Raw genomic sequence first — 12,507 nt, forward strand, 5'->3', positions numbered from 1 at the left:
GAAAGGTTTCTAAAACGCACCTCATTTCTCATCTCCTTGTGCTCGGGTGCCCCATTCCAGCCGCTTTACTAGCAATCTCCCTCCTTGCAGACTCAGCACCTTTAACCTCCTCTTCCGTACAGGTTGCGATTTGTCCTGAGGATGAACGGGAAGAGGGGGAACCAATGAGAGACTAGCTCTAGGTGTTGGGACTGGCACAGATCACTCTATTTTCCCGTCAGAAAGAAGAATTAACCACAGGCTCAGCCTGCCGCCCGGGACCAGAATAGGACCTGAAGCAATCCTGCGCTTCTGAGTCCAGCTCCCAAGAAAGCGAGTTGAACAATGGAGCTCAGGGGGACTGCAATTCACAAACCTGCAGAGTTATAAATGATAACTCTCGTCCACAAATATATTGAGGGAAGGCAACGAAGAGGATTTGAAAGCAAGGCAGAATTGCAGGAAACAGATTTCAGGAGGTAGATTCGAATCGCCTTGAAAGCACAGGAAAAGCGGCCAAACCTCGACAATCACGCCCTTGGCCAAACAGGGCGTATGCGTTTTTTTCTGAATATATTCAGGAAAAAACGCATACGCCCTGTTTGGCCAACCAAGCAACCTGGAAAGGCAAATCAGCGCTACAAAGAAGTCTCGCTTCCCATCGGTCAAAAGGGCCATGCTGAATAAAGTGTCAAAACCAGAAATGCAGGACAGGCCATGGAGAACCGGGAGCCTGGCTACGCTGATGGGCGGGATGTAAATTGCCAACAGCCACTCTGGAGAAGTGTACGGTGTGTCCTGAAACATCTAAAAAACTCAGCTTAGAGAGCATAGGGCACTTCCACTCATGGGCGTATAAATTGGGAAAACTAAAAATCAGCAAGACACAGGCACCCCAAAGTTTAGGGCTGCTCTCTTGACAAGAACCTGCACTTCGTTACACCTTAAATATCCCAGGAAAGAGAAAAATGGATAAAGAAGTTGTGGTCCTTATGTACAATGGAATATCACTCCGCCATGAAATCAACGTCATAAGGCTAGTAGCAGCATGATGAGTGGATTTAGGTACGACGATTCTAAGTGAAAAAACTCACACAGAAAAAGACACTTGTCATAAGATATCACTAATAGAGGGAATGTAAAAACCGCAACACTTGAACTGAATTACAAATCGGAACGGAGTCACACGTTTAAAAAACACACTATGGCTGCTCAACGGGAATGGTGAGGCGGGTGATGCATAAAACACGGGTTTCAAATTAGCTCAGATACCGTTCCATAAACCCAATATGTAATAGACAAGACCTACTCCTTGCTCAGGGAACTGGACTCAACACCCCCTACTCACCGCCCAAGAATATACCTGACTAGTAAGAATCTTAAAACCTATGTATTGATAACTCTCTGTAAGTGAGTCAGGTGGGTGTAAAGCGGCATAAACACAGCAATGAAAAGCAGCTAAACCCCATTATAAAAATCAATTACTTTTAAAAACCCGTGAAACAAAGACAGTGAAAGAGAGAGAAATTCTTACAAAATTCGTTCAGGGGCTGTGATGCCACCTGGATTGACCATATCTAGACCCACAGCTGATGGAGACATAAGGGTGGACACTCTTGGGGCTGAGAGGTTTGCTGAGGTTGGGTGAGCAAACGCAGACCCTTTAAAGTAATACTGCGTGGTACCCATCCCATGGGTCCCAAATCTAAGGTTCAAGGGCATCTTCCTACTTCGAAAACATGCATGAGAAACCCAGAAGATGGTACACCGTGTGATCGGGAAAGGTTTCTAAAACGCACCTCATTTCTCATCTCCTTGTGCTCGGGTGCCCCATTCAGGCCGCTTTACTAGCAATCTCCCTCCTTGGAGACTCAGCACCTTTAACCTCCTGTTCCGTACAGGTTGCGATTTGTCCTGAGGATGAACGGGAAGAGGGGGAACCAATGAGAGACTAGCTCTAAGTGTTAGGACTGGGAGAGGTCAGTCTATTTTCCCGTCAGGAAGAAGAATTAACCACAGGCTCAGCCTGCCGCCCGGGACCAGAATAGGACCTGAAGCAATCCTGCGCTTCTGAGTCCAGCTCCCAAGAAAGCGAGTTGAACAATGGAGCTCAGGGGCACTGCAATTCACAAACCTGCAGAGTTATAAATGATAACTCTCGTCCACAAATATATTGAGGGAAGGCAACGAAGAGGATTTGAAAGCAAGGCAGAATTGCAGGATACAGATTTCAGGAGGTAGATTCGAATCGCCTTGGAAGCACAGGAAAAGCGGCCAAACCTCGACAATCACGCCCTTGGCCAAAAAGGGCGTATGCGTTTTTTTCTGAATATATTCAGGAAAAAACGCATACGCCCTGTTTTGCTAACCAAGCAACCTGGAAAGGCAAATCAGCGCTACAAAGAAGTCTCGCTTCCCATCGGTCAAAAGGGCCATGCTGAATAAAGTGTCAAAACCAGAAATGCAGGACAGGCCATGGAGAACCGGGAGCCTGGCTACGCTGATGGGCGGGATGTAAATTGCCAACAGCCACTCTGGAGAAGTGTACGGTGTGTCCTGAAACATCTAAAAAACTCAGCTTAGAGAGCATAGGGCACTTCCACTCATGGGCGTATAAATTGGGAAAACTAAAAATCAGCAAGACACAGGCACCCCAAAGTTTAGGGCTGCTCTCTTGACAAGAACCTGCACTTCGTTACACCTTAAATATCCCAGGAAAGAGAAAAATGGATAAAGAAGTTGTGGTCCTTATGTACAATGGAATATCACTCCGCCATGAAATCAACGTCATAAGGCTAGTAGCAGCATGATGAGTGGATTTAGGTACGACGATTCTAAGTGAAAAAACTCACACAGAAAAAGACACTTGTCATAAGATATCACTAATAGAGGGAATGTAAAAACCGCAACACTTGAACTGAATTACAAAACGGAACGGAGTCACACGTTTAAAAAACACACTATGGCTGCTCAACGGGAATGGTGAGGCGGGTGATGCATAAAACACGGGTTTCAAATTAGCTCAGATACCGTTCCATAAACCCAATATGTAATAGACAAGACCTACTCCTTGCTCAGGGAACTGGACTCAACACCCCCTACTCACCGCCCAAGAATATACCTGACTAGTAAGAATCTTAAAACCTATGTATTGATAACTCTCTGTAAGTGAGTCAGGTGGGTGTAAAGCGGCATAAACACAGCAATGAAAAGCAGCTAAACCCCATTATAAAAATCAATTACTTTTAAAAACCCGTGAAACAAAGACAGTGAAAGAGAGAGAAATTCTTACAAAATTCGTTCAGGGGCTGTGATGCCACCTGGATTGACCATATCTAGACCCACAGCTGATGGAGACATAAGGGTGGACACTCTTGGGGCTGAGAGGTTTGCTGAGGTTGGGTGAGCAAACGCAGACCCTTTAAAGTAATACTGCGTGGTACCCATCCCATGGGTCCCAAATCTAAGGTTCAAGGGCATCTTCCTACTTCGAAAACATGCATGAGAAACCCAGAAGATGGTACACCGTGTGATCGGGAAAGGTTTCTAAAACGCACCTCATTTCTCATCTCCTTGTGCTCGGGTGCCCCATTCAGGCCGCTTTACTAGCAATCTCCCTCCTTGGAGACTCAGCACCTTTAACCTCCTGTTCCGTACAGGTTGCGATTTGTCCTGAGGATGAACGGGAAGAGGGGGAACCAATGAGAGACTAGCTCTAAGTGTTAGGACTGGGAGAGGTCAGTCTATTTTCCCGTCAGGAAGAAGAATTAACCACAGGCTCAGCCTGCCGCCCGGGACCAGAATAGGACCTGAAGCAATCCTGCGCTTCTGAGTCCAGCTCCCAAGAAAGCGAGTTGAACAATGGAGCTCAGGGGCACTGCAATTCACAAACCTGCAGAGTTATAAATGATAACTCTCGTCCACAAATATATTGAGGGAAGGCAACGAAGAGGATTTGAAAGCAAGGCAGAATTGCAGGATACAGATTTCAGGAGGTAGATTCGAATCGCCTTGGAAGCACAGGAAAAGCGGCCAAACCTCGACAATCACGCCCTTGGCCAAAAAGGGCGTATGCGTTTTTTTCTGAATATATTCAGGAAAAAACGCATACGCCCTGTTTTGCTAACCAAGCAACCTGGAAAGGCAAATCAGCGCTACAAAGAAGTCTCGCTTCCCATCGGTCAAAAGGGCCATGCTGAATAAAGTGTCAAAACCAGAAATGCAGGACAGGCCATGGAGAACCGGGAGCCTGGCTACGCTGATGGGCGGGATGTAAATTGCCAACAGCCACTCTGGAGAAGTGTACGGTGTGTCCTGAAACATCTAAAAAACTCAGCTTAGAGAGCATAGGGCACTTCCACTCATGGGCGTATAAATTGGGAAAACTAAAAATCAGCAAGACACAGGCACCCCAAAGTTTAGGGCTGCTCTCTTGACAAGAACCTGCACTTCGTTACACCTTAAATATCCCAGGAAAGAGAAAAATGGATAAAGAAGTTGTGGTCCTTATGTACAATGGAATATCACTCCGCCATGAAATCAACGTCATAAGGCTAGTAGCAGCATGATGAGTGGATTTAGGTACGACGATTCTAAGTGAAAAAACTCACACAGAAAAAGACACTTGTCATAAGATATCACTAATAGAGGGAATGTAAAAACCGCAACACTTGAACTGAATTACAAAACGGAACGGAGTCACACGTTTAAAAAACACACTATGGCTGCTCAACGGGAATGGTGAGGCGGGTGATGCATAAAACACGGGTTTCAAATTAGCTCAGATACCGTTCCATAAACCCAATATGTAATAGACAAGACCTACTCCTTGCTCAGGGAACTGGACTCAACACCCCCTACTCACCGCCCAAGAATATACCTGACTAGTAAGAATCTTAAAACCTATGTATTGATAACTCTCTGTAAGTGAGTCAGGTGGGTGTAAAGCGGCATAAACACAGCAATGAAAAGCAGCTAAACCCCATTATAAAAATCAATTACTTTTAAAAACCCGTGAAACAAAGACAGTGAAAGAGAGAGAAATTCTTACAAAATTCGTTCAGGGGCTGTGATGCCACCTGGATTGACCATATCTAGACCCACAGCTGATGGAGACATAAGGGTGGACACTCTTGGGGCTGAGAGGTTTGCTGAGGTTGGGTGAGCAAACGCAGACCCTTTAAAGTAATACTGCGTGGTACCCATCCCATGGGTCCCAAATCTAAGGTTCAAGGGCATCTTCCTACTTCGAAAACATGCATGAGAAACCCAGAAGATGGTACACCGTGTGATCGGGAAAGGTTTCTAAAACGCACCTCATTTCTCATCTCCTTGTGCTCGGGTGCCCCATTCCAGCCGCTTTACTAGCAATCTCCCTCCTTGGAGACTCAGCACCTTTAACCTCCTGTTCCGTACAGGTTGCGATTTGTCCTGAGGATGAACGGGAAGAGGGGGAACCAATGAGAGACTAGCTCTAAGCGTTAGGACTGGGAGAGGTCAGTCTATTTTCCCGTCAGGAAGAAGAATTAACCACAGGCTCAGCCTGCCGCCCGGGACCAGAATAGGACCTGAAGCAATCCTGCGCTTCTGAGTCCAGCTCCCAAGAAAGCGAGTTGAACAATGGAGCTCAGGGGCACTGCAATTCACAAACCTGCAGAGTTATAAATGATAACTCTCGTCCACAAATATATTGAGGGAAGGCAACGAAGAGGATTTGAAAGCAAGGCAGAATTGCAGGATACAGATTTCAGGAGGTAGATTCGAATCGCCTTGAAAGCACAGGAAAAGCAGCCAAACCTCGACAATCACGCCCTTGGCCAAAAAGGGCGTATGCGTTTTTTTCTGAATATATTCAGGAAAAAACGCATACGCCCTGTTTTGCTAACCAAGCAACCTGGAAAGGCAAATCAGCGCTACAAAGAAGTCTCGCTTCCCATCGGTCAAAAGGGCCATGCTGAATAAAGTGTCAAAACCAGAAATGCAGGACAGGCCATGGAGAACCGGGAGCCTGGCTACGCTGATGGGCGGGATGTAAATTGCCAACAGCCACTCTGGAGAAGTGTACGGTGTGTCCTGAAACATCTAAAAAACTCAGCTTAGAGAGCATAGGGCACTTCCACTCATGGGCGTATAAATTGGGAAAACTAAAAATCAGCAAGACACAGGCACCCCAAAGTTTAGGGCTGCTCTCTTGACAAGAACCTGCACTTCGTTACACCTTAAATATCCCAGGAAAGAGAAAAATGGATAAAGAAGTTGTGGTCCTTATGTACAATGGAATATCACTCAGCCATGAAATCAACGTCATAAGGCTAGTAGCAGCATGATGAGTGGATTTAGGTACGACGATTCTAAGTGAAAAAACTCACACAGAAAAAGACACTTGTCATAAGATATCACTAATAGAGGGAATGTAAAAACCGCAACACTTGAACTGAATTACAAAACGGAACGGAGTCACACGTTTAAAAAACACACTATGGCTGCTCAACGGGAATGGTGAGGCGGGTGATGCATAAAACACGGGTTTCAAATTAGCTCAGATACCGTTCCATAAACCCAATATGTAATAGACAAGACCTACTCCTTGCTCAGGGAACTGGACTCAACACCCCCTACTCACCGCCCAAGAATATACCTGACTAGTAAGAATCTTAAAACCTATGTATTGATAACTCTCTGTAAGTGAGTCAGGTGGGTGTAAAGCGGCATAAACACAGCAATGAAAAGCAGCTAAACCCCATTATAAAAATCAATTACTTTTAAAAACCCGTGAAACAAAGACAGTGAAAGAGAGAGAAATTCTTACAAAATTCGTTCAGGGGCTGTGATGCCACCTGGATTGACCATATCTAGACCCACAGCTGATGGAGACATAAGGGTGGACACTCTTGGGGCTGAGAGGTTTGCTGAGGTTGGGTGAGCAAACACAGACCCTTTAAAGTAATACTGCGTGGTACCCATCCCATGGGTCCCAAATCTCAGGTTCAAGGGCATCTTCCTACTTCGAAAACATGCATGAGAAACCCAGAAGATGGTACACCGTGTGATCGGGAAAGGTTTCTAAAACGCACCTCATTTCTCATCTCCTTGTGCTCGGGTTCGCCATTCCAGCCGCTTTACTAGCAATCTCCCTCCTTGGAGACTCAGCACCTTTAACCTCCTGTTCCGTACAGGTTGCGATTTGTCCTGAGGATGAACGGGAAGAGGGGGAACCAATGAGAGACTAGCTCTAGGTGTTAGGACTGGGAGAGGTCAGTCTATTTTCCCGTCAGGAAGAAGAATTAACCACAGGCTCAGCCTGCCGCCCGGGACCAAAATAGGACCTGAAGCAATCCTGCGCTTCTGTGTCCAGCTCCCAAGAAAGCGAGTTGAACAATGGAGCTCAGGGGCACTGCAATTCACAAACCTGCAGAGTTATAAATGATAACTCTCGTCCACAAATATATTGAGGGAAGGCAACGAAGAGGATTTGAAAGCAAGGCAGAATTGCAGGATACAGATTTCAGGAGGTAGATTCGAATCGCCTTGAAAGCACAGGAAAAGCGGCCAAACCTCGACAATCATGCCCTTGGCCAAACAGGGCGTATGCGTTTTTTCCAGAATATATTCAGGAAAAAACGCATACGCCCTGTTTGGCCAACCAAGCAACCTGGAAAGGCAAATCAGCGCTGCAAAGAAGTCTCGCTTCCCATCGGTCAAAAGGGCCATGCTGAATAAAGTTTCAAAACCAGAAATGCAGGACAGGCCATGGAGAAACGGGAGAGTTGCTACGCTGATGGGCGGGATGTAAATTGCCAACAGCCACTCTGGAGAAGTGTACGGTGTGTCCTGAAACATCTAAAAAACGCAGCTTAGAGAGCATAGGGCACTTCCACTCATGGGCGTATAAATTGGGAAAACTAAAAATCAGCAAGACACAGGCACCCCAAAGTTTAGGGCTGCTCTCTTGACAAGAACCTGCACTTCGTTACACCTTAAATATCCCAGGAAAGAGAAAAATGGATAAAGAAGTTGTGGTCCTTATGTACAATGGAATATCACTCAGCCATGAAATCAACGTCATAAGGCTAGTAGCAGCATGATGAGTGAATTTAGGTACGACGATTCTAAGTGAAAAAAGTCACACAGATAACGACACTTGTCATAAGATATCACTTATAGAGGGAATGTAAAAACCGCTACACTTGAACTGAGTTACAAAACGGAACAGAGTCACACGTTTAGAAAACACACTATGGCTGCTCAACGGGAAAGGTGAGGTGGGGTGATGCATAAAACACGGGTTTCAAATTAGCTCAGATACCATTCCATAAACCCAATATGTAATAGACAAGACCTACTCCTTGCTCAGTGAACTGGACTCAACACCCCCTACTCACCGCCCAAGAATATATCTGACTAGTAAGAATCTTACCTATGTATTGATATCTCTCTGTAAGTGAGTCAAGTGGGTATAAAGCGGCATAAACACAGCAGTGAAAAGCAGCTAAACCCCATTATAAAAATGAATTACTTTTAAAAACCCGTGAAACAAAGACAGTGAAAGAGAGAGAAATTCTTACAAAATTCGTTCAGGGGCTGTGATGCCACCTGGATTGACCATATCTAGACCCACAGTAGATGGAGACATAAGGGTGGACACTCTTGGGCCTGAGAGGTTTGGGGAAGTTGGGTGAGCAAACACAGACCCTTTAAAGTAATACTGCGTGGTACCCATCCCATGGGTCCCAAATCTCAGGTTCAAGGGCATCTTCCTACTTCGAAAACATGCATGAGAAACCCAGAAGATGGTACACCGTGTGATCGGGAAAGGTTTCTAAAACGCACCTCATTTCTCATCTCCTTGTGCTCGGGTTCGCCATTCCAGCCGCTTTACTAGCAATCTCCCTCCTTAGAGACTCAGCACCTTTAACCTCCTGTTCCGTACAGGTTGCAATTTGTCCTGAGGATGAACGGGAAGAGGGGGAACCAATGAGAGACTAGCTCTAGGTGTTGGGACTGGCACAGATCACTCTATTTTCCCATCAGGAAGAAGAATTAACCACAGGCTCAGCCTGCCGCCCGGGACCAGAAGAGGGCTTGAAGCAATCCTGCGCTTTTGCGGCCAGCTCCCAAGAAAGCGAGTTGAACAATGGAGCTCAGGGGCACTGCAATTCACAAACCTGCAGAGTTATAAATGATAACTCTCGTCCACAAATATATTGAGGGAAGGCAACGAAGAGGATTTGAAAGCAAGGCAGAATTGCAGGAAACAGATTTCAGGAGGTAGATTCGAATCGCCTTGAAAGCACAGGAAAAGCGGCCAAACCTCGACAATCATGCCCTTGGCCAAACAGGGCGTATGCGTTTTTTCCTGAATATATTCAGGAAAAAACGCATACGCCCTGTTTGGCCAACCAAGCAACCTGGAAAGGCAAATCAGCGCTACAAAGAAGTCTCGCTTCCCATCGGTCAAAAGGGCCATGCTGAATAAAGTGTCAAAACCAGAAATGCAGGACAGGCCGTGGAGAACCGGGAGCCTGGCTACGCTGATGGGCGGGATGTAAATTGCCAACAGCCACTCTGGAGAAGTGTACGGTGTGTCCTGAAACATCTAAAAAACTCAGCTTAGAGAGCATAGGGCACTTCCACTCATGGGCGTATAAATTGGGAAAACTAAAAATCAGCAAGACACAGGCACCCCAAAGTTTAGGGCTGCTCTCTTGACAAGAACCTGCACTTCGTTACACCTTAAATATCCCAGGAAAGAGAAAAATGGATAAAGAAGTTGTGGTCCTTATGTACAATGGAATATCACTCAGCCATGAAATCAACGTCATAAGGCTAGTAGCAGCATGATGAGTGGATTTAGGTACGACGATTCTAAGTGAAAAAACTCACACAGAAAAAGACACTTGTCATAAGATATCACTAATAGAGGGAATGTAAAAACCGCAACACTTGAACTGAATTACAAAACGGAACGGAGTCACACGTTTAAAAAACACACTATGGCTGCTCAACGGGAATGGTGAGGCGGGTGATGCATAAAACACGGGTTTCAAATTAGCTCAGATACCGTTCCATACACCCAATATGTAATAGACAAGACCTACTCCTTGCTCAGGGAACTGGACTCAACACCCCCTACTCACCGCCCAAGAATATACCTGACTAGTAAGAATCTTAAAACCTATGTATTGATAACTCTCTGTAAGTGAGTCAGGTGGGTGTAAAGCGGCATAAACACAGCAATGAAAAGCAGCTAAACCCCATTATAAAAATCAATTACTTTTAAAAACCCGTGAAACAAAGACAGTGAAAGAGAGAGAAATTCTTACAAAATTCGTTCAGGGGCTGTGATGCCACCTGGATTGACCATATCTAGACCCACAGCTGATGGAGACATAAGGGTGGACACTCTTGGGGCTGAGAGGTTTGGTGAGGGTGGGTGAGCAAACGCAGACCCTTTAAAGTAATACTGCATGGTACCCATCCCATGGGTCCCAAATCTAAGGTTCAAGGGCATCTTCCTACATCGAAAACATGCATGAGAAACCCAGAAGATGGTACACCGTGTGATCGGGAAAGGTTTCTAAAACGCACCTCATTTCTCATCTCCTTGTGCTCGGGTTCGCCATTCCAGCCGCTTTACTAGCAATCTCCCTCTTTGGAGACTCAGCACCTTTAACCTCCTGTTCCGTACAGGTTGCGATTTGTCCTGAGGATGAACGGGAAGAGGGGGAACCAATGAGAGACTAGCTCTAGGTGTTGGGACTGGCACAGATCACTCTATTTTCCCATCAGGAAGAAGAATTAACCACAGGCTCAGCCTGCCGCCCGGGACCAGAACAGGGCCTGAAGCAATCCTGCGCTTTTGCGGCCAGCTCCCAAGAAAGCGAGTTGAACAATGGAGCTCAGGGGCACTGCAATTCACAAAACTGCAGAGTTATAAATGATAACTCTCGTCCACAAATATATTGAGGGAAGGCAACGAAGAGGATTTGAAAGCAAGGCAGAATTGCAGGAAACAGATTTCAGGAGGTAGATTCGAATCGCCTTGAAAGCACAGGAAAATCGGCCAAACCTCGACAATCACGCCCTTGGCCAAACAGGGCGTATGCGTTTTTTCCTGAATATATTCAGGAAAAAACGCATACGCCCTGTTTGGCCAACCAAGCAACCTGGAAAGGCAAATCAGCGCTACAAAGAAGTCTCACTTCCCATCGGTCAAAAGGGCCATGCTGAATAAAGTGTCAAAACCAGAAATGCAGGACAGGCCATGGAGAACCGGGAGCCTGGCTACGCTGATGGGCGGGATGTAAATTGCTAACAGCCACTCTGGAGAAGTGTACGGTGTGTCCTGAAACATCTGAAAAACTCAGCTTAGAGAGCATAGGGCACTTCCACTCATGGGTGTATAAATTGGGAAAACTAAAAATCAGCAAGACACAGGCACCCGAAAGTTTAGGGCTGCTCTCTTGACAAGAACCTGCACTTCGTTACACCTTAAATATTCCAGGAAAGAGAAAAATGGATAAAGAAGTTGTGGTCCTTATGTACAATGGAATATCACTCAGCCATGAAATCAACGTCATAAGGCTAGTAGCAGCATGATGAGTGGATTTAGGTACGACGATTCTAAGTGAAAAAAGTCACACAGATAACGACACTTGTCATAAGATATCACTTATAGAGGGAATGTAAAAACCGCTACACTTGAACTGAGTTACAAAACGGAACAGAGTCACACGTTTAGAAAACACACTATGGCTGCTCAACGGGAAAGGTGAGGCGGGGTGATGCATAAAACACGGGTTTCAAATTAGCTCAGATACCGTTCCATAAACCCAATATGTAAAAGACAAGACCTACTCCTTGCTCAGTGAACTGGACTCAACACCCCCTACTCACCGCCCAAGAATATATCTGACTAGTAAGAATCTTACCTATGTATTGATATCTCTCTGTAAGTGAGTCAAGTGGGTATAAAGCGGCATAAACACAGCAGTGAAAAGCAGCTAAACCCCGTTATAAAAATGAATTACTTTTAAAAACCCGTGAAACAAAGACAGTGAAAGAGAGAGAAATTCTTACACAATTCGTTCAGGGGCTGTGATGCCACCTGGATTGACCATATCTAGACCCACAGCTGATGGAGACATAAGGGTGGACACTCTTGGGGCTGAGAGGTTTGCTGAGGTTGGGTGAGCAAACACAGACCCTTTAAAGTAATACTGCGTGGTACCCATCCCATGGGTCCCAAATCTCAGGTTCAAGGGCATCTTCCTACTTCGAAAACATGCATGAGAAACCCAGAAGATGGTACACCGTGTGATCGGGAAAGGTTTCTAAAACGCACCTCATTTCTCATCTCCTTGTGCTCGGGTTCGCCATTCCAGCCGCTTTACTAGCAATCTCCCTCCTTGGAGACTCAGCACCTTTAACCTCCTCTTCCGTACAGGTTGCGATTTGTCCTGAGGATGAACGGGAAGAGGGGGAACCAATGAGAGACTAGCTCTAGGTGTTGGGACTGGCACAGATCAC

Source organism: Eschrichtius robustus, chromosome 8 (genome assembly GCF_028021215.1).
Source record: "Eschrichtius robustus isolate mEscRob2 chromosome 8, mEscRob2.pri, whole genome shotgun sequence".
In the NCBI taxonomy this organism is placed as follows: domain Eukaryota; kingdom Metazoa; phylum Chordata; class Mammalia; order Artiodactyla; family Eschrichtiidae; genus Eschrichtius; species Eschrichtius robustus.